The sequence below is a fragment of the Rhinoderma darwinii genome, chromosome 1 (genome assembly GCF_050947455.1).
Source record: "Rhinoderma darwinii isolate aRhiDar2 chromosome 1, aRhiDar2.hap1, whole genome shotgun sequence".
In the NCBI taxonomy this organism is placed as follows: domain Eukaryota; kingdom Metazoa; phylum Chordata; class Amphibia; order Anura; family Rhinodermatidae; genus Rhinoderma; species Rhinoderma darwinii.
This window is the reverse complement of record NC_134687.1, coordinates 156,251,078-156,271,922: the sequence shown is the minus strand read 5'-3', so window position 1 is coordinate 156,271,922 and position 20,845 is coordinate 156,251,078.

Below are 20,845 nucleotides of genomic sequence, written 5' to 3'. Positions count from 1 at the left end.
TCTTGCAGCTCCAACTATGTGATGCATGGCGCATTCAACATCCCGTTGATAAGGATTATAGTTTTTACTCCCACCCGCATGGCACTTACAGTCGCTTGGACTACATTTTTCTGCAGCAGCATGCTCTCCCCTGGGTCACCGACACGTCCATTGGTAGTATTCTGTGGTCTGACCATGCGCCGGTGTATTGCACCTTGCAGCTCCCCTTCCTCACTAAGGGTCCCTGGACTTGGAAACTTAACGAGTCCCTCCTCCTGGATGGGGTATGCCATGCTGACTTGCTTAAGACGGTGGAGCATTTCACACTGGATCACTCTCGTGATGACACGTCCCCCTTGATTCGTTGGGAGGCCCTTAAATGTGTTCTTAGGGGGGTACTCATAAAACATGGGGCGCGCCTTAAAAGAGAGAGGGCCCATTCCCTTAAAATTGCGCTCCAAAAAATTAGCTCCCTGGAACTGGCTCACAAGCGTGCGCTCTCTCTTCCGATTCTACGGGAATTACAGGTTGCCCGACAGGAGGCCAGGCGGCTGCTGGACTCGGCCCAGCAGCGTGCTCTTCAAGTCTGTCGTAGTAGGTTCTATGAGTTTGGCAATAAGAGCGGACGCATGTTGGCCAGAGCTTTAAAGGCTAGGACTGCCCAGTCACACATACAAAACACTAAATCTCCGTCTGGCCAGGTTGTTCACACGACCCCGGAAATAGCGGATTGTTTCCATAGTTTTTTCTCTGACCTTTACAGCCTTGACTCGCCCGCCCACGCCCCCTCCCTTCCGCCGGACCGGGATTCTTTCTCCTCTCCCTTCACACCGTTGTCTGGGGAGATAGCAGAGGAATTAGATATGGACTTCACCTCCCCGGAGCTCCTTGCGGTTATAACCGATCTTCCTGGGGGAAAGAGTCCTGGCCCGGACGGCTATACTGTCAAATTCTACAAAATGTTAACTGATCATTTAATACCGCTCCTACTGCCAGCGTTTAACTCTGTTTCCCCAGAGGTCATGTTTCCTCCCAGCTCCACTTTAGCCCACGTCACGGTTATCCCTAAACCGGGTAAAGACCCTCAACTCTGCTCAAGTTATCGTCCCATCTCCTTACTCAATGTAGATCTAAAAATATATGCCAAGTTGCTTGCCAATAGATTGAATAAATACCTGCCTAGTCTAGTTCATCCGGACCAGGTGGGGTTTGTACCGGGCCGGGAGGCGCCGTACAACACCCTCAAAACACTTGATATCATCCACCATGCCCAGACTAACCACATCCCGCTCATGATCCTGTCCCTGGATTCCGAAAAGGCGTTTGACAGAATATCATGGCCTGCCCTTCACCAAACCCTTCGACATGTAGGTGTAGGACCCTCTCTCTTGGCAAAAATTATGGCACTGTATCACACACCTTCGGCCCAAATAAAAAGAAATGGATCCCTCTCGGCACCTTTCCCGATTCATAATGGCACTAGACAGGGATGCCCCCTGTCCCCCCTGTTGTATGTCCTGGTCATGGAGCATCTCATGGCCTCCATCCGGAACAACATGGATATCAAGGGCATTACCATTGGAGGAATGGAATATAAGTGCTCGGCATTTGCTGACGACCTATTGGTCTATCTCACAGACCCTCATGTCTCCCTCCCTTCTTTGATGTCCGAGTTGTCCCGTTTTGGAACTTGGTCTAATTTCAAGATTAATTTCTCTAAGTCTGAAGCGTTAAATGTTTCTCTCCCTGCCCAGCTAGTTTCGCTTCTCCAAAGTAACTTCCCTTTCTCGTGGCCTTCCAGAGGCATTACATATTTAGGTGCTCGTATAAGTAGAGACCTCACACAGCTGTTTACAAATAATTTCATCCCCCTGCTGGCCAAGTTTCGTACTGACCTTAGTTCCTGGCATAAGACTGAATTCTCCTGGTTTGGCCGGATTAATATTATTAAAATGTCTCTACTCCCCCGTTTACTTTATCTCCTGCAGACCATCCCCATCACTATCCCATCTACCTACTGGTTGCGGCTTCAGCAGTGTTTTGGCTCCTTCATTTGGCCGACTGGTCGTCCGCGTTTGAGCCGAGCTCTTCTGACTCGCTCCAGGGGTGCGGGTGGGGTGGGTCTGCCGGACTGTCGGCTCTATTATCTAGCATCAACACATGCGCGGGTTTTAGATTTTTTTCACAACCGAGAATCAAAACTGTGGGTTCGTTTGGCTCAACAACTATGCCCCAGTACCCTATCTACCCTGCCGTGGACCCTGCCTGGGAATAGACCGACCCAACCCTCCTTTGTTGTACACCATACCCTTGTGGCGTTGAGGCACATAAAGCCTGGAAGTACGCTGGTTGACCCCCTGGGTCCTTTAACTCCGGTTACGGACAATCCTGCCTTTCCTGCTGGTAAGGCTGGTCGCTCCTTCCTAGGTAGGTCACCCACCAACCCCTTGTATTTTGCCCAGGTCTTATCTGCCTCCTCTCTTCTCCCTTTAACCTCTATCTGCCCCGATGACGTGCTCTCTCCTCGCCGTATGTATGAATACGCCCAGTTGAAGCACTTTTATGGAGCCGTTAATCGTCGCGCACATCTCCACCGGTTGTTAACTGACTTTGAACGCCTCTGTGTCTCCACCCAGCCTCCTACCCACACCATCTCCACATTATACAAACTACTTCTTGCACAGCGATCCCAACAACTCCCCTCCTTCTGCGGGGCCTGGGAGAGAGAATTACAGACTACATTTACAGAAGCACAGTGGAAGAGGTGTTTCACCCTTTCTCAAAAAGCCTCTATAGCCAGTAGGGCCCAGGAAACTAGTTACAAAATTGTCTCTAGATGGTATCGGGTCCCGGCGGCTCTGCATAAATGGTTTCCATCTGTGCCTGACAGTTGTTGGCGTTGTGGTGCTGCGGGAGGTTCCATGTCACATGTCTGGTGGAGTTGCCCCTTGTTGAGGAGTTTTTGGGATGCAGTACTTAAATTAATACTAGAGGTTACCGGAGTTTCTGTTCCCGATTCCCCAGAAGCTGCTCTTTTATTTATGTTCCCGATGCCAATACACGTATATAAAAGTTCCCTAACTAGACATCTCCTTCAGGCGGCAAAGTCAGTGATCCCGCGCAGGTGGAAAACTGCAATGCCTCCAACATTAGATGAATGGTTTCGGGAGGTTGCCGTGATACAGCACATGGAACACCTGGTAGCTCACTCCCCGGCAGCTGTGGTAAAATATACGTCTACATGGTCGCCATGGATAGTGTTCCTTTCTTCTTCTTCATACCTCACGGCCGTAACCTGAGTTGGCCTATGCCCCTGTGAAGTGTACGGTGGTGCTTATTTTCTGTTGGCTGCATTCATAATACCCCGGAACAGGAGTCCAGGATCCTCATGCCCTCCCCCTTCCCTCCTTTCCCTCCCTCTCTTGGGGCCTTTTCTATTCGTTCTTTTCCCCTGTCTAGGGTAATGTGCCTCTCCTTCTCCGCTTCAATTAAGTGGCCTCAATGTATGCTCTGCTGCTTTGCTCATGAACTCATTCATGCTACTGACGTATACTGAATAATGTCCTTGAATGGGGATGTGATGCACATTTCTGATTTTGTTTTAGTGGGTTTTTGCTTTGGTCTTGACCTGGTTTGTTTGTTAATTTACTGTGTGGAGGCCTTCCCTCCACTATGTCTTGTAACTCTGTGTACTGAAACTTAATAAAACTTTGAATAAGAAAAAAAAACCTGTGGGGTCAAAATGCTCACTATACCTCTAGATTATTTCCTTAAGGGGTGTAGTTTCCAAAATGGGGTCACTTGTGGGGGGTTTCGACTTTCTTGGTACCGCAAGAGCCCTTCAAACATATTGCCTAAAATATATTCTAATAAAAAGAAGGCCCCAAAATCCTCTAGGTGCTCCTTTGTTTCTGAGGCCGGTGCTTCACTCCAGTAGCACACATATGGGATATTTCCTAAAACTGCTGAACCTGGGCAATAAATATTGAGTTGCATTTTTCTGGTAAAACTTTCTGTGTTACAAAAAAAATGGATTAAACATGAATTTCTGCAAAAAAAAAAAAAAGACATTTGTAAATTTCACCACTACAGTGTTTTAATTCCTGTGAAACGTCTAAAGGGTTAAGAAACTTTCTAAATACTGTTTTGAATACTTTGAGGGGTGACGATTTTAAAATAGGGTGACTTATTGGGGGTTTCTAATATATAAGGCCCTCGAAGCCACTTCAGAACTGAACTGGCCTCTGTAAAAATAGCCTTTTGAAATTTTCTTGAAAATGTGAGAAATTGCTGCTAAAGTTCTAAGCCTTGTAACGTCCTAGAAAAATAAAAGGATGTTCAAAAAACTATGCCAATCTAAAGTAGACATATTGGGGATGTTAATTTTACAACAATTTTTTGTGGTATAACTGCCTGTCTTACAAGCAGATACAATAAAATTTATAAAAATGCTAATTTTTGCAATTTTTGGCTAAATTTTGGTGTTTTTCACAATTAAATACTGAATGTATCAAGCAAATTTTGCCAGTAACATAAAGTACAATGTGTCACGAGAAAACAGTCTCAGAATCGCTTGGATAGGTAAAAGCATTCCGAAGTTATTACCACATAAAGTGAAACATGTCAGAGTGCTGTCCGTTTTGCACCCGTTCTGATTCCGTTACGGGCCGTGTTGCCATTTTAAACGGCCGATTTTCACCCGTTTTGCATCCGTTTTTTCCCCTGTCCGTTATAAAATCGGATGAATTTCATTTGTACATTTTTTGCCACACATTTCCCTCTGTAGATAATGCCACACACTGCCCTCTGTAGATACTGTCACAGCCCCTCTGTAGGTAGTGCCACATAGCCCCCCTTGTAGGTAATGCCACACAGACCCCCTTGTAGGTAGTGAAACACAGACCCCCCCCTGTAAGCAATGCCACACAGCCTCCCTGTAGGTAATGCCACACAGCCCCCCTGTAGGTAATGCCACACAGCCCCCCTGTAGGGAATTCCACACAGCCCCCCTGTAGGCAATGTCACAAAGCCTCCTGTAGGCAATGCCACACAGCCCCCCCTGTAGGTAATGCCACACAGCCCCCCCGTAGGTAATGCCACACAGCCTCCCTGTAGGTAGTGCTACACAGACCCCTTGTACATAGTCACCCCCCATAGATGGCACCCCCCTACATTCCTGTAGGGGACGGCTCCAGGAGAAGTCCCCCACTTCACTGTCCATATATGGACAGTGAATTGAGGGACTTCTCCTGGATCGGAATCCCCGGCCACAGCGGTGGAGATTCCGCTTCAGAAGTCCCTGACGTCGCTGTGTCCATATATGGCCAGTGAAGGCAGGGACTTCTCCTGGAGCGAAATCCCCGGCCACATCGCTGGGAATTCCGCTTCAGAAGTTCCTGACGTCACTGTGTCCATATATGGACAGTGAACACAGGGACTTCTCATGGAGCGTAATCCCCGGCCACATCGCCGGGGATTCCACTTCAGAAGTTCCTGACGTGAAGTCAGGGATTTCTGCTGGAGCGGAATCCAGAATCCGCGGCCGCTGACCCTCCTCCTCCTCCTCACATGCACTTCGCACTGTGAGGAGGAGAAGGAGACAAAGCGAGCGACGGAAGACACGGCCGTCACAGACTTCTATGGGGGCCGGGTGGCCGGGAGAACGGCCGAAAATAGGGCAAGTCCCATTTTTTGACGGACGGGTTTCCCAGGCCGTCCAAAAATCGGTCGTGTGAATAGCCCTATTAGGGATCTATTGTTCTTACTGCAGCCGTGTGACGGCCGTTTTTTGAACGTCCGTCACACGACCGGGAAACCCTGTTGTGTGCATAAGGGCTAACACATAGTGGATATAAAAAAAATACATATTTGGCATCACCGGAATCGTATTGACCAAGAGAATAAAGTTATGTTATTTATACTGCACGGTGAACACCGTAAAAACAAAACCCAAAAAACTATTGCGGAATTGCTCTTTTTTTCAACAAGCCCCCCCCCCCCCCCAAAAAAAAATAAAATTTAAAAAATTATACAATACATTATACGCAAAAACAAGCCTTCATATTGCCATGTCAACGAGAAAATAAAAAGTTATGGCTCTTGAAATGCAACGATTAAAAAGCTGAAGAAAAAATAGCTTGATCATTAACCCCTTTCCGACATATGACTTATATTTACGTCATAGCCAGGTAGGCGAAGTATAGAGCGGGCTCACAGGCTGAGCCCACTCTATACAACGTGGGTTTTGGCTGTTATGTTACAACCGACACTTCACTGAAACTAATGGGATCACGCTCGAGAGGTCAATAGCGACCGCGGCATCTAAAGCGTTCGAAAGAGGGGGCAACCCCCTCTGGCAGTCCATCGGCCCCTCCGCGATGCGATCGCGGAGTGCCAATGTTTGGCATAGCAGCCTGGGGGCCAAATGTAGGCCCCCAGGCTGCCATCTTTGTACTCCTATTAAGCCATTGGTATTGCAGTACATAATGCCAAAAAATATTAAAGGTTAAAAAAAAAAACATTTCCTCCCTAAAGAAAATAATAAACATAATTGGTTTTGCCTCGTCCATAAAAGTCTGAGCTACTGCAATATAACATTATTTAATACATACGGTGAACTCCATAAAAAAAAAAAAGGAGCCAGCATTGCTGTCTTTTAGTAACCTCATCTCCCACAAAAAAAGAAAATAAAGAGTGATAAAGAACTTGCATGTATCATTACAAATTACATCCCGCAAAAAAAAAAAAATAAGCCCTCACACTTCTCAATCGATGGAAAAATAAAGTTATGGCTCTCAGAATTTGGCGACACAAAATAAATGTTATTTTTTACAATTGGTTTTAAAATGTAGTAAAATATTAAAAAAACTATACCAATTTGGTATCGCCGTAATTTTATTGATCCGCAGAATAAAGTTAACATGTCGTTTTAATTGCATGGTGAACGCCTTAAAAGCGAAGCGCAAAAACCTGTGGAGGATTCACTTTTTTTTTCACATTCCACCCCACAAAGAATTTGTTCCTGTTTCCTTGGACATTATATGGTACAATAAACGGTGCCGTGAAACACTACAACTTGTCCCGCAAAAATCTAACCCTCCTACGACTATATCGACAGAAACATTTTAAAAAGTTGGAAGGATGGTGAGGAGGAAAAAATCAAAATAAAAAAATTGGGTAAAGAGAACCTTTCACCTCCCCATACATGTGCAGCATGTAATGGGGAGGGCTGAACAAACCCTGGGGCACTTTACATATTTTTCTACCTGCCTCCGTTATTTAGATATCGGTGCCGTTATATTTGGCGCACGATATTTAAATAACCCTCTGAACAGTCAGCGGGGCGTGTACTGGCAAGGGGGCGTGTTACTATGGCTGTGACACTGTCCAATCAGATATGGACAGTGCCACAGCAAGAGCGATCAGAGAAAGAGCACACTCTCTCTCTTCAGCTTTGAATATCAGTCTTTTCACCCGAACTGGCAAGGGGGCGTGTCACTGCTACGGAGAGCATCTCTTCAGCTCTTGCGAGAGATCAGTCTTGTATTGTTTGCCGAACTGGCAAGGGGGTGTCTCTGCTACGGACAGTGTAAGCGCTCCCCAGCTCTTACACTGTCCATAGCAGAGACACGCCCCCTTGCCAGTTCGGCAGACAAAGTACAAGACTGATCTCTCACAAGAGCTGAAGAGATGAGAGTGCGCTTTCCATTCTCCAGCTCTTACTGTCTGTAGCAGTGACACGCCCCTTGCCAGTTCGGGTGAAAAGACTGATCTTCAAAGCTGAAGAGAGAGAGCATGCACTTTCTCTGCTCACTCTTGCTGTGGCACTGTTCATATCTGACTCTCCACAGGGCCGCCATCAGGGCAGTACTAGTAGTACTCCCATCAGGGGCCCGGCCACATGGCTGATGAAAAGGGGCCCGCCGGGCTGTCATCGCCCCCCCCCTGGACTGTCAACCCCCCCCCCCGGACTGTCAACCCCCTCGCAAACTTCGCGGCCCCCCCTCGCAACGCTCACGGGCCTCCCCCTGCATGCCTGTTGTTACTTCACAAACTGGACGGGGAAGATACGGCATGAGAAGCAGAAGCTCCGTGTGGAGATCCCGCTCCCCAGCAAGCTCCTTCTCTACACAGCCGACTGGACCTGAAGGCTGGTGAGTGTTCCCTCCTCTGCATCCTGCTTCCCATTATTTCTGACCCCACTTGTACAATGTATAAAGTATGTTAAAATGTTGTTTTTTTTTTCATTTTCCTAGCGTTTTTTTGCAGCGATTTTCGCAATCACTGCAAAAATGACGCAATTTTGCCGCTATTATAAAAAAATCACGGCAAAACCATGTGATTTGTGCTGCGATTACGAAAATTGCATAAAAAAGGATACAAAACATAAAAAAATAGTGCTGTTATTGTAAAGGATCTGCCGGGCACAACTTCTGTGTATACGACCATAGGTAATCAGTCTGCACCAGAGTCTATGTCTCTGAGACTGACTCCATCTTCCACCACTCAGGATGGCAGGCTTAGGAGTGGGAGAGCCTATCGCAGCCTGGCCAGACGGAGCTAGCTCCCGCCCTCTGTCTATTTATACCTGCCTTTCCTGTTCCTCCTTTGCTTGTGATTCTTCTCGTGTGGTTTCCTGGCCCAGCTACAGCTTCAGACTATTTGATCCTGCTCCATACTGACCCTGGCTTGCTGACTACTCTCCTGCTCTGCGTTTGGTACCTCCTGGTTTGACTCGGCTCGTTCACCACTCTTGTTGCTCACGGTGTTGCCGTGGGCAACTGCCCCTTTTCCCTTAGCTTTGTGTACCCTTGTCTGTTTGTCTCGTGCACTTACTGAGCGTAGGGACCGCCGCCCAGTTGTACCCCGTCGCCTAGGGCGGGTCGTTGCAAGTAGGCAGGGACAGAGTGGCGGGTAGATTAGGGCTCACTTGTCCGTTTCCCTACCCCCGTCATTACATAATCACAAGCCCATATACCTAGTCTACCCTGGTCCCTGACACTACTATGGACCCCCTTGAGACCCTGGCCCAGCAAATGCAGGGTCTCTCCCTACAGGTCCAGGCCCTGGCTCAGAGGGTCAACCAGCCTGATGCTGCCATGGTAGTACCCCTCACCTCACCTCTTGAAACCCACCTCAAGTTGCCTGACCAGTTCTCAGGGGACGGGAGGAGTTTTCTCTCCTTTCGGGAGAGTTGTAAGCTCTACTTTCGCTTGAAGCCCCACTCCTCAGGTGCTGAGAGCCAGCGGGTGGGTATAATTATGTCCCGGCTCCAGGAAGGGCCCCAAGAATGGGCCTTCTCCCTGGCACCTGACGCCCCTGAACTTTCCTCCATTGACCGTTTCTTTTCTGCTCTCGGACTCATTTATGACGAGACTGACAGGACTGCCTTTGCCGAGAGTCAGCTGGTGACCTTACGTCAGGGTAAGAGACCTGTGGAGGAGTATTGCTCTGACTTTAGGAAGTGGTGCGTAGCTTCTCGGTGGAATGACCCTGCCTTAAGGTGCCAGTTTAGGTTGGGTCTGTCGAACGCCCTGAAAGACCTGCTAGTTAGCTATCCCTGTTCTGACTCCTTAGACCAGGTTATGGCTTTAGCGGTACGACTTGACCGACGTCTCAGGGAACGACAACTTGAACGGTTTTGTGTTTTCCCCTCTGACTCCCCCATGATGCCTCCCGAGGTCCCGTTGCTTCGCTCTTCCACGGAAGACTTGGAGGTACCCATGCAACTCGGGGCCTCCGTGTCCCCCCGACAACGTAGAGCGTTCCACAGGAAGAATGGTCTCTGTTTCTATTGTGGGGATGACAAACATCAAGTGAATACCTGTCCTAGGCGTAAGAATAAGCAGCCGGAAAACTTCCGCGCCTAAGTGATCATCGGGGAGGTCACTTGGGCGCACAGGTACTTCCCGTAAATATGAAACGTAATAAAATCTTGCTTCTCTTTCAGGTCTCTTTTGGTGGTAGGTCTGCTACCGGCAGTGCCTTCGTGGATTCAGGGTCTTCTGCTAATATCATGTCTGTGGAATTTGCCATGTCTCTAGCCATGCCTTTGATTGATTTGCCTAAACCTGTCCCGGTAGTGGGTATCGACTCCACTCCTCTTGCTAATGGTTATTTTACACAGCATACCCCTGTTTTTGAACTCCTTGTTGGCTCCATGCATTTGGAGCAGTGCTCTGTACTGTTGATGCAGGGATTATCGTCCGATTTGGTTTTAGGCCTTCCCTGGTTGCAGTTGCATAATCCCACGTTTGACTGGAATACTGGGGAGCTTACCAAATGGGGTAATGAATGCTTGACGTCATGTTTTTCCGTTAATTCTATTTCTCCCCCTGAGGAGGTCAACACGCTACCTGAGTTTGTTCAGGACTTCGCTGATGTTTTCTCTAAGGAGGCCTCCGAAGTGTTACCTCCTCATAGAGAATACGATTGCGCTATCGAATTGGTACCAGGAGCTAAGCTCCCTAAGGGTAGGATATTTAATCTTTCTTGTCCTGAACGTGAAGCCATGAGAGAATATATCCAGGAATGCCTGGCCAAGGGGTTACATTCGCCCCTCTACTTCTCCGGTAGGTGCTGGCTTCTTCTTCGTAGGGAAGAAGGATGGTGGTCTTAGGCCATGCATTGACTACCGCAACTTGAATACGGTCACTGTAAGGAACCAGTGTCCCCTTCCTTTGATTCCTGATCTCTTTAATCAGGTTCAGAGGGCCCAATGTTTGATCTACGGGGGGCGTATAACCTTATCCGCATCAAAGAGGGGGATGAGTGGAAGACTGTGTTTAACACGCCCGAAGGTCACTTCGAATACCTCGTCATGCCCTTTGGGTTGTGTAATGCTCCCGCAGTCTTCCAGAATTTCATAAATGAGATTTAAAGAGATTACCTGGGGGTATTTCTTGTAGTTTACCTTGATGACATACTGGTGTTTTCCAAAGACTGGTCCTCCCACATTGAGCATGTCAGGAAGGTGCTCCAGGTCCTTCGGGAAAACAAACTGTTTGCTAAAACCGAAAAATGTGTGTTTGGGGTACAGGAGATACCATTTTTGGGTCAAATCCTCACTCCTCATGAATTCCGCATGGACCCCGCCAAGGTCCAGGCTGTGGCGAAATGGGTCCAACCTGCCTCCCTGAAGGCGTTACAGTGTTTCTTGGGGTTCGCTAATTATTACAGGAGATTTATTGCTAACTTCTCGGTCATCGCTAAGCCTCTTACGGACCTCACTCGCAAAGGTGCTGATCTCCTCCACTGGCCTCCTGAGGCTGTCCAGGCTTTTGAGGTCCTTAAGAAGTGTTTTATCTCGGCCCCGGTGCTGGTTCAGCCCAACCAAATGGAGCCATTTATCGTGGAAGTTGACGCATCCGAGGTGGGAGTGGGGGCTGCCTTGTCCCAGGGTACCAGGTCCCTCACCCATCTCCGCCCCTGTGCCTACTTCTCCAGGAAGTTTTCACCCACTGAGAGTAACTATGATTGTAAAGGATCTGCCAGGCACAGCTTCGGGGTTAACTTCCTTAGGTAATCATTCTTCACCTGAGTCTATCTCTCTGAGACTGACTCCAGCTTCCACCACTCAGGCTGGCAGGCTTAGGAGTGGGAGAGCCTATCGCAGCCTGGCCAGACTCAGCTAGCTCCGGCCCTCTGTCTATTTATACCTGCCTTTCCTTTTCCTCCTTGCTTGTGATTCTTTCCGTGTGGTTTCCTGGCCCAGCTACAGCTCCTAACAATTTGATCCTGCTCCATTCTGACCCTGGCTTTCTGACTACTTTTCTGCTCTGCGTTTGGTACCTCGTGCTCTCCTGGTTTGACTTGGCTCGTTCACCACTCTGTTGCTCACGGTGTCGCCGTGGGCAACCGCCCCTTTCCCTTTGCTTTATATTCCCTTGTATGTTTTGTCTCGTGCACTTACTGAGCGTAGGGACCGCCGCCCAGTTGTACCCCGTCGCCTAGGGCGGGTCGTTGCAAGTAGGCAAGGACAGAGTGGCGGGTAGATTAGGGCTCACTTGTCCGTTTCCCTACACCTATCATTACAATGATATTGGCAACCGCGAACTCTTAGCCATTAAATGGGCATTTGAAGAGTGTCGCCACTTCCTGGAGGGGGCTAGGCACCAGGTAACGGTACTTACTGACCACAAGAATCTAGTTTTCCTAGAATCTGCCCGGAGGCTAAACCCGAGACAAGCTCGATGGGCGCTATTTTTTACCAGATTCAACTTTTTGCTTACCTATAGGGCTGGGTCTAAAAATATTAAGGCCGATGCACTGTCGCGTAGCTTCATGGCCAGTCCTCCTTCGGAGGAAGATCCTGCTTGTATTTTGCCTCCAGGTATAATCATTTCTTCTATTGATTCTGATTTAGTCTCTGAGATTGCGGCTGATCAAGGTTCAGCTCCCGGGAACCTTCCTGAGGACAAGCTGTTTGTTCCCCTGCAATTCCGGCTAAGGGTACTTAGGGAAAGTCATGACTCCGCACTATCTGGTCATCCAGGCGTCCTGGGTACCAAACACCTTATTGCCAGAAACTATTGGTGGCCTGGGTTGCCTAAAGACGTTAAGGCCTACGTCGTCGCTTGTGAGGTTTGTGCTAGGTCCAAGACTCCCAGGTCCCGACCAGCGGGCTTACTACGTTCTTTGCCCATTCCCCAGAGACCTTGGACCCATATCTCCATGGATTTTATCACCGATTTGCCTCCATCTCAAGGCAAGTCGGTGGTGTGGGTTGTAGTAGACCGCTTCAGTAAAATGTGCCACTTTGTGCCCCTCAAGGAACTACCCAATGCCAAGACGTTAGCTACCTTGTTCGTCAAACACATCCTGCATCTCCATGGGCTCCCTTTCAATATTGTTTTGGACAGAGGGGTACAATTTGTTTCATTGTTTTGGAGAGCCTTCTGTAAAAAGTTGGAGATTGATCTGTCCTCCTCTGCCTTCCATACTTAAACTAATGGCCAAACGGAGAGGACTAATCCGTCTCTAGAACAATATTTAAGGTGTTTTATCTCTGACTGTCAATATGATTGGGTCTCATTCATCCCCCTCGCCGAATTTTCCCTTAATAACCGGGTCAGTAATTCGTCAGGGGTCTCCCCCTTTTTCTGTAATTTTGGGTTTAATCCACGGTTCTCCTCCGCTTCACCTGGTAGTTCCAACAATCCCGAGGTAGATGTCGTTCATCGGGAACTGTGCACAGTCTGGGCCCAGGTTCAGAAGAACCTAGAAGCGTCCCAGAGCGTACAAAAAACTCAGGCTGATAGAAGACGTTCTGCTAACCCCTTGTTTATGGTCGGGGATCTGGTGTGGTTATCATCTAGGAACTTGCGCCTTAAGGTCCCGTCCAAGAAGTTTGCTCCCCGGTTTATTGGGCCGTATAAGGTCATTGAAGTCCTCAATTCTGTCTCCTTCCGACTGGAGTTGCCCCCATCTTTTCGAATACACGACGTGTTTCATGCTTCCCTCCTTAAACGCTGCTCCCCGTCCTTGGCTCCCTCGAGGAAACCTCCTGTTTCCGTTCTCACCCCTGAGGGGGTGGAATTCGAGGTGGCCAAGATTGTGGACAGCAAGATGGTCCATGGCTCCCTCCAGTACCTGGTCCATTGGAGAGGATACGGGCCTGAGGAGAGGACTTGGGTACCCGCCCGGGATGTTCATGCTGGGGTATTGGTCAGGAGGTTCCACCTTCGTTTCCCCAATAAACCAGGTCCACTTAGAAAGGGTCTGGTGGCCCCTCATAAAAGGGGGGGGGGGGTACTGTAAAGGATCTGCCGGGCACAACTTCTGTGTATACGCCCATAGGTAATCAGTCTGCACCTGAGTCTATGTCTCTGAGACTGACTCCATCTTCCACCACTCAGGATGGGAGGCTTAGGAGTGGGAGAACCTATCGCAGCCTGGCCAGACGGAGCTAGCTCCCACCCTCTGTCTATTTATACCTGCCTTTCCTGTTCCTCCTTTGCTTGTGATTCTTCTCGTGTGGTTTCCTGGCCCAGCTACAGCTTCTGACTATTTGATCCTGCTCCATACTGACCCTGGCTTGCTGACTACTCTCCTGCTCTGCGTTTGGTACCTCGTTCCCTCCTGATTTGACTCGGCTCGTTCACCACTCTTGTTGCTCACGGTGTTGCCGTGGGCAACTGCCCCTTTTCCCTTAGCTTTGTGTACCCTTGTCTGTTTGTCTCGTGCACTTACTGAGAATAGGGACCGCCGCCCAGTTGTACCCCGTCGCCTAGGGCGGGTCGTTGTAAGTAGGCAGGGACAGAGTGGCAGGTAGATTAGGGCTCATTTGTCCGTTTCCCTACCCCCGTCATTACAGTTATAATCACTTATAATCACAGTGCGGTCAAATCACGTTTTTGCAAAAATTGTGGCAAAAAAATGGGATTTGACTGCACTGTGTAACTAGACTAAGGCCTTATTCAGACAGCCGTGTTTGGTCCGTGATATATACGGAGCGTGTATCGGCCGTATTTCCCAGGCCGACCACAATTCAGGGAGCCGGACTCCTAGCATCATAGTTATAAATGCTGCTAGGAGTCCCTGCCTCTCTGCGGGAATACTGCCCCATACTGTAATGATACGGGACCGGGGACAGTATTCCCACGGGAAGGGAGGGACTCCTATGATTATAGATAAATGTGATGCTAGAAACCCGGCTCCCTGAACTGTGGTCGGTCCGGGAAATATGGCCGATACACGGTCTGTATATCACAGACCGAACATGGACGTCTAAATAAGGCCACTTACTTGTCTCCTATTTTTGGTGTGGATTGAGCACTGAAAATTCACTACAAATTGCAATATAAGGCTATATTCAGACTAACGTGTGTAAAATAAGCCGTGAATAACGGACGATTTTCACGGCTGATTTACAGGCCCTTCACACGGTCTGTTAAAACAACGACCTTGTGAATAACCCCATAGAAATACATGCAGCCTTGTGACGGCAATTTAAAAAAAATGTCCTTCACACGGACGATTAACACGTTTGTCTGAATAAGCTCTAGCTCATGTGAATGGGGTTTGTCAAAACCCCATGCACGTGTAGCAGAAAAAAAATCTGCATGGAATTTAGGACGTGCTGCTGATTTATAACCCCTTAACGCAATATCATGTAACTGTACGTGATAAGGGTTAGGAATGTATGGGAAGTATAGAGCGAGCTCAGGGGCTGAGCTTGCTCCATACACAGCGGGTGACGGCAGCCGACACCTCACTGCAACGGGCGGAATCAAAGATCACTTTGATTCCGCCTGTTTAACATCTTAAATGCCGTGGTCAATCGCGACTGCAGCATTTAAAGTGTTAGGGTATGTTCACACGGCCTATTTACGGACGTAATTCGGGCGTTTTTGCCCCGAATTACGTCTGAAAATAGCGCCTCAATAGCGCTGACAAACATCTGCCCATTGAAAGCAATGGGCAGACGTTTGTCTGTTCACACGAGGCGTATATTTACGCGCCGCTGTCAAATGACGGCGCGTAAATAGACGCCCGCGTAGAAGAAGTGACCTGTCACTTCTTTGGCCGTATTTGGAGCCGCTATTCATTGACTCCAATGAATAGCAGCGCTAATTACGGCCGTAATTGACGCGGCGTTCAAGCGCCTGCACATGCCGGTACGGCTGAATTTACGGGGATGTTTTCAGGCTGAAACATCCCCGTAATTTCAGCCGTTACGGACCCCCGCCGTGTGAACATACCCTTAGAATCAGGGGGGCGCCCCTGAAACAAGCCATCGCGCCCCCGCTACAGCACGTTCGCCTGTTAGCAACGTTTGTTATAGCAGCCTGGGGGCCTAATGAAAGCCCCCAGGTCTGCCATCTTTGTACTCCTTTGAAGCGCGGCTTCGAGTCCTCTAGGGGGACTAATAAAAAAAGTAAAAAACTGTTAAATAAAGCTTTTTTTTTATGTAACAAAAGTATTAAAATTTAAAAAAAAAAACTTTTCACGTTTTTTCCCTAAATCAATGTTAAAAAATTAAAAGTTAACATAACTGGTATCGCCGTGTCCGTAAAAGTCTGAACTATCACAATATTGCATTGTTTAACCCGCTGGGTGAATGCCGTAAAAAGAAATCTATATAAAACACGCAAATTGCTGGTTTTTGGTCACCTTAGTGCTCAAAAAAAGTTATCAAAAAGTCGCATATACCCCAAAATGGTATTGGTGAAAACTACTGCTCGCCCTGCAAAATTTAAGCCCTCACATCACTAAATTGAAAAAGTTCTGACTCTCAGAATACGGCGACACAAAACATTTTTTTAATTTAGCAAATAGTTTTATTTTTTAGAAAAATTGGTAAAACATAAAACAAATTATATAAATTTGATATCGCCGTAATTGTATCAACCTGTAGAATAAGGTGAATATGTAGTTTTTACCGCCTAATGGATACCGTAACAACAAACCCACCCAACAAATGGTGTACTCGCTGTTTTTTGCCCATTTAACCCCACAAATAATTTTTTACAGCTTCCTAGTACATTTTGCGGTACAGTAAATGGCGCCATGAAAAACTGCAACTTGTCCCGCAAAAAACAAGCCCTTATATGGCGATATAGACGGAAAAATAAAAAAATTATAGCTTTTGGAAGACGGGGAGGAAAAAGCAAAAGTGAAAATTCAAAAAATGGGGGGGGGGGGGGGGGGTTAAATCAGCTGCATTCCTATTATGTTCCAGAATTGTAACTTATTTAATCCTTTACAATGTATAGGGTTAATTTGCTGTAAATCCCTAGCAAATTCTGTAACGAACACATTGAGGAATTTGGTGCACAAAATCCGCATCAGAACAGTCAGAAAAATTTTGCAAGCGGAAACGCAAGATAAATTAATATGTAGCATATTTTCAAATACGCACCGCAGGTCAATTTTTGTGCAGAAAATGCGACCTGTAGATGAGATTTCTTGATCTCATTTACTTTGCTGGTGCTTTATTAGGCTGGATTCACATGAGCATGTTTGGTCCGTAAAGAACGGAACGTATTTCGGCCGCAAGTCCCGGACCGAACACACTGCAGGGAGCCGGGCTCCTAGCATCATAGTTATGTACGACGCTAGGAGTCCCTGCCTCGCTGCGGTACAACTGTCCCGTACTGTAATCATGTTTTCAGCTTTACACTGCGGATTTGCCGCACGAAAATACCCGCGACAAATTTGTACGTAATAAGTATCATGTGCATTTGGCCCAATAGCGCTTTTTTTAACTCACCCTAAGGCCCCGTTCACACATGTTGGATTTGATACGGATTCCGATGACATGCCGATGATTCTGCATCCCATGCATATAAGGTTTTCGCAAACCAGTTCACATGCTGTGAAAAAATTTTCACGTGTATTTTTGTCCGCACCATGAAAAGAAATCCACCACAGCAATTGGGCCTTATTCACACGAGCGTATTTCACGTCCGTGTTACGCGCGTTAAAGAAACAGACATCACACGGACCTATGCAATTCAATGGGGCCATTCAAAGATTCAGTGTTTTTCACGCAGCGTGTGTCCGCTGCGCGAAACTCACTGCATGTCCTATACTTGTGCGTTTTTTGCGCATCACGCACCCATTGAAGTCAATGGGTGCGTGAAAATCACGGACAGCACACAGACGCACATCCGTGTGCTGTCCGTGATTCACGCAATATTTGCTAAAGAAATGATGAGAGAAAGAAAAACACGTCCTTCTGTTGTTTTTGCTGACGTAAAAAACACGGGGGATACGGATGACATACGCGTGTAAAAAACGCAGACGAGCACCGTACACGGATGCCACACGGAACTGCAGTGCAGGAAAAACACGGCGTTTTTTACGCGCGCAAAACGGACACGTTCAAGGTATGTTCACACAGCAACGCCAATTACGTCTGAAATTACGGAGCTGTTTTCAGGCGAAAACAGCTTCCTGAATGTCAGACGTTTTGACAAGTGCACGTGTTTTTCGCGGCGTCTTTTACGGACGTAATTGGAGCTGGTTTTCATTGGAGTCAATGAAAAATGGCTCCAATAACGTCCCAAGAAGTGTCCTGCACTTCTTTGAGGCGGGCGTCTTTTTACGTAAAAAAAAAAGTTTGGAGCCGTTTTTTCGGCCGTAATTCGAGGTGTAAAACGCCTGAATTACGTCCGTAAATAGGGCGTGTGAACATACCCTCATGTGAATAAGACCTTGGTAGCATGCGACTTATATTACATGGAAAAGCAACTTTGAATGACAATGGGACTTAGGCCTTGTTCACACATCTTCACCTTGTAATACATCTGCCTCGAAATTCCTTCAGGCTTTCTCTGCCTCCCATTGACATGTCAATGGGAGGTCAGAGACGGAAATGCCCGAAGAAAGGGCATGTTGCTTCTTTTTCTAGCAAGCGTTTTTTTCTGCTCGTGGGAAAAAAACGCCTTCGCCACCTGTTGAAATCAATAGGAGGCAATTTCGGCAGTTTTTTTGCCGCAGTTTCCATTGCAAAAAATGTGGCAAAAAACTCTGTGTGAACAGGGCCTTATTCTTGTGCGGATCTGCTACACGCTTGTGGCACATCTGCGTCAGAAATAAAAAGGTTAAGGTATGTGCACACGACAACGCCAAATACGTCTGAAATTACGGAGCTGTTTTCAGGAGAAACAGCTCCTGAATTTCAGAAGTTTTTGCATGTACTCGCGTTTTTCGCAGCGTCTTTTACGGACGTAATTGGAGCTGTTCTTCATTGGAGTCAATGAAAAACGGCTCCAATTACGTCCCAAGAAGTGTCCTGCACTTCTTTGACGCGGCCGTAATTTTACGCGTCGTCTTTTGACAGCGACGCGTAAAATGACAGCTCGTCTGAACACAACATCGTAAGACCCATTGCAAGCAATGGGCAGATGTTTGCCGACGTATTGGAGCCGTCTTTTTAGGTTTAATTCGAGGCGTAAAACGCCTCCGTTACGCTTGAAAATAGGTCGTGTGCAGATACCCCAAGCCTCAGATTTTTTCTGTGGAAAAACACATTGAACTTTAATGGCAATGTAAGGCTGGATTCACACGAGCGTGGCGTTTTTGCGCACGCAAAAACGCGGCGTTTTGCGTGCGCAAAAAACACTTAACAGCTCCGTGTGGCAGCAGCATATGATGCGCGGCTGCGTGCTTTTCGCGCAGCCGCCATCATTATGACACTCCATTTGGATGTTTGTAAACAGAAAAGCACGTGGTGCTTTTTTGTTTACATTGATCCTTTTGACAGCTGTTGCGCGAATCACGCAGTTCACACGGAAGTGCTTCCATGCGGCATGCATGGTTTTCACGCACCCATTGACTTCAATGGGTGCGTGATTCGCGCAAAACGCCGAAAGAACGGACATGTCGTGACTTTTTTTCAGCGGACTCACGCTGAGTAAAAATCACGCACATGTCCACACGGCCCCATAGACTAATATAGGTCCGTGCGACGTGCGTGAAAATCAAGCGCGTTGCACGGACGTAATTCCTGTTCGTCTGAATGAAGCCTAAGAACGGAGCATTAGTGCTTACATCCCCACAAGTGCTCCCCCTCCCTTAACCCCCTAATGACCAGGCCATTTTGCGCGTCAATGACAAGGGATTAATTTTTCGTTTTTTCACGGTCGCATTCCACGGTCGTTTTTTTATTCCGTCGACATAGCCGTATAAGGGCTTGTTTTTTGCGGGACGAGTTGTGTTTTGTAATTGCACCATTTTTAGATGCATATAATAAATCGATTAACTTTTATTCACTTTATTTTAGGAGAGTATTGAAAATAAGAAGCTATTCCAGCATTAATTTTCACGTTATAAATTTACGCCGTTTACTATGCAGTGTAAATAACATGTTAACTTTATTCTATGGGTCGGCACGATTACGGGGATACCAAATATGTAAGGGTTTTATATGTTTGCCTACGTTTGAACAATAAAAACCCTTTTAGAAAAAAATTACTTGTTTTTGGACGCAGTTCATTTTATTTTTCAAGTTGTTACGATCGCGGGGATACCATATATGTGTATGTGTTATTTGTTTTGACACTTTTACTAAATAAAACCACTTTTTGGGCAAAAAAAAGTTTCATTTTATTTTGACTCTAATTTTTTTTTCCACAAACTTTATTTAACTGCTTTACAGTTGTTTGTTTTTTAGTCCCACCATCTGATAGTATAAGGGTATGTGCACACACACTAATTACGTCCGTAATTGACGGACGTATTTCAGCCGCAAGTAGTGGACCGAACTCAGTGCAGGGAGCCGGGCTCCTAGCATCATACTTATGTACGATGCTAGGAGTCCCTGCCTCGCTGCAGGAAAACTGTCTCGTACTGAAAACATGATTACAGTACGGGACAGTTGTCCTGCAGCGAGGCAGGGACTTCTAGCATCGTACATAAGTATGATGCTAGGAGCCCGGCTCCTTGCACTGTGTTCGGTCCGGGACTTGCGGCCGAAATACGTCCGTCAATTACGGACGTAATTAGTGTGTGTGCACATACCCTTACAAAGAATTATTGCCTGTCAGTGTAAAGCTGACAGGCAATCTATTAGGCCATGCCGCCTAACAGGCATTTTCTAAAGGCAGACCTGGGGGCCTTTGTTAGGCCCCCGGCTGCCATGGAAACCCAACGGCGCCCCGCAATTTCTTTCTGCCATCGAAACCCGACGGCGCTCCCTCTCTCTGCCAAACACATTAGATGTCGCTGTCGCTATTGACAGCGGCATTTAATGGGTTAAACTGCCGGAATCGGAGCGCGCTTAGATTCCGGCAGGAGCCAGGCTGTGTATAACAGCCATGCACCTGCCGCTGATCGCGTGGGTATACTGGCAGTACCCACGCGATCAGAGGATGGATATATCCGTCCTTTTGCGGGAACTAACTCCTGCTCAGGACGGATA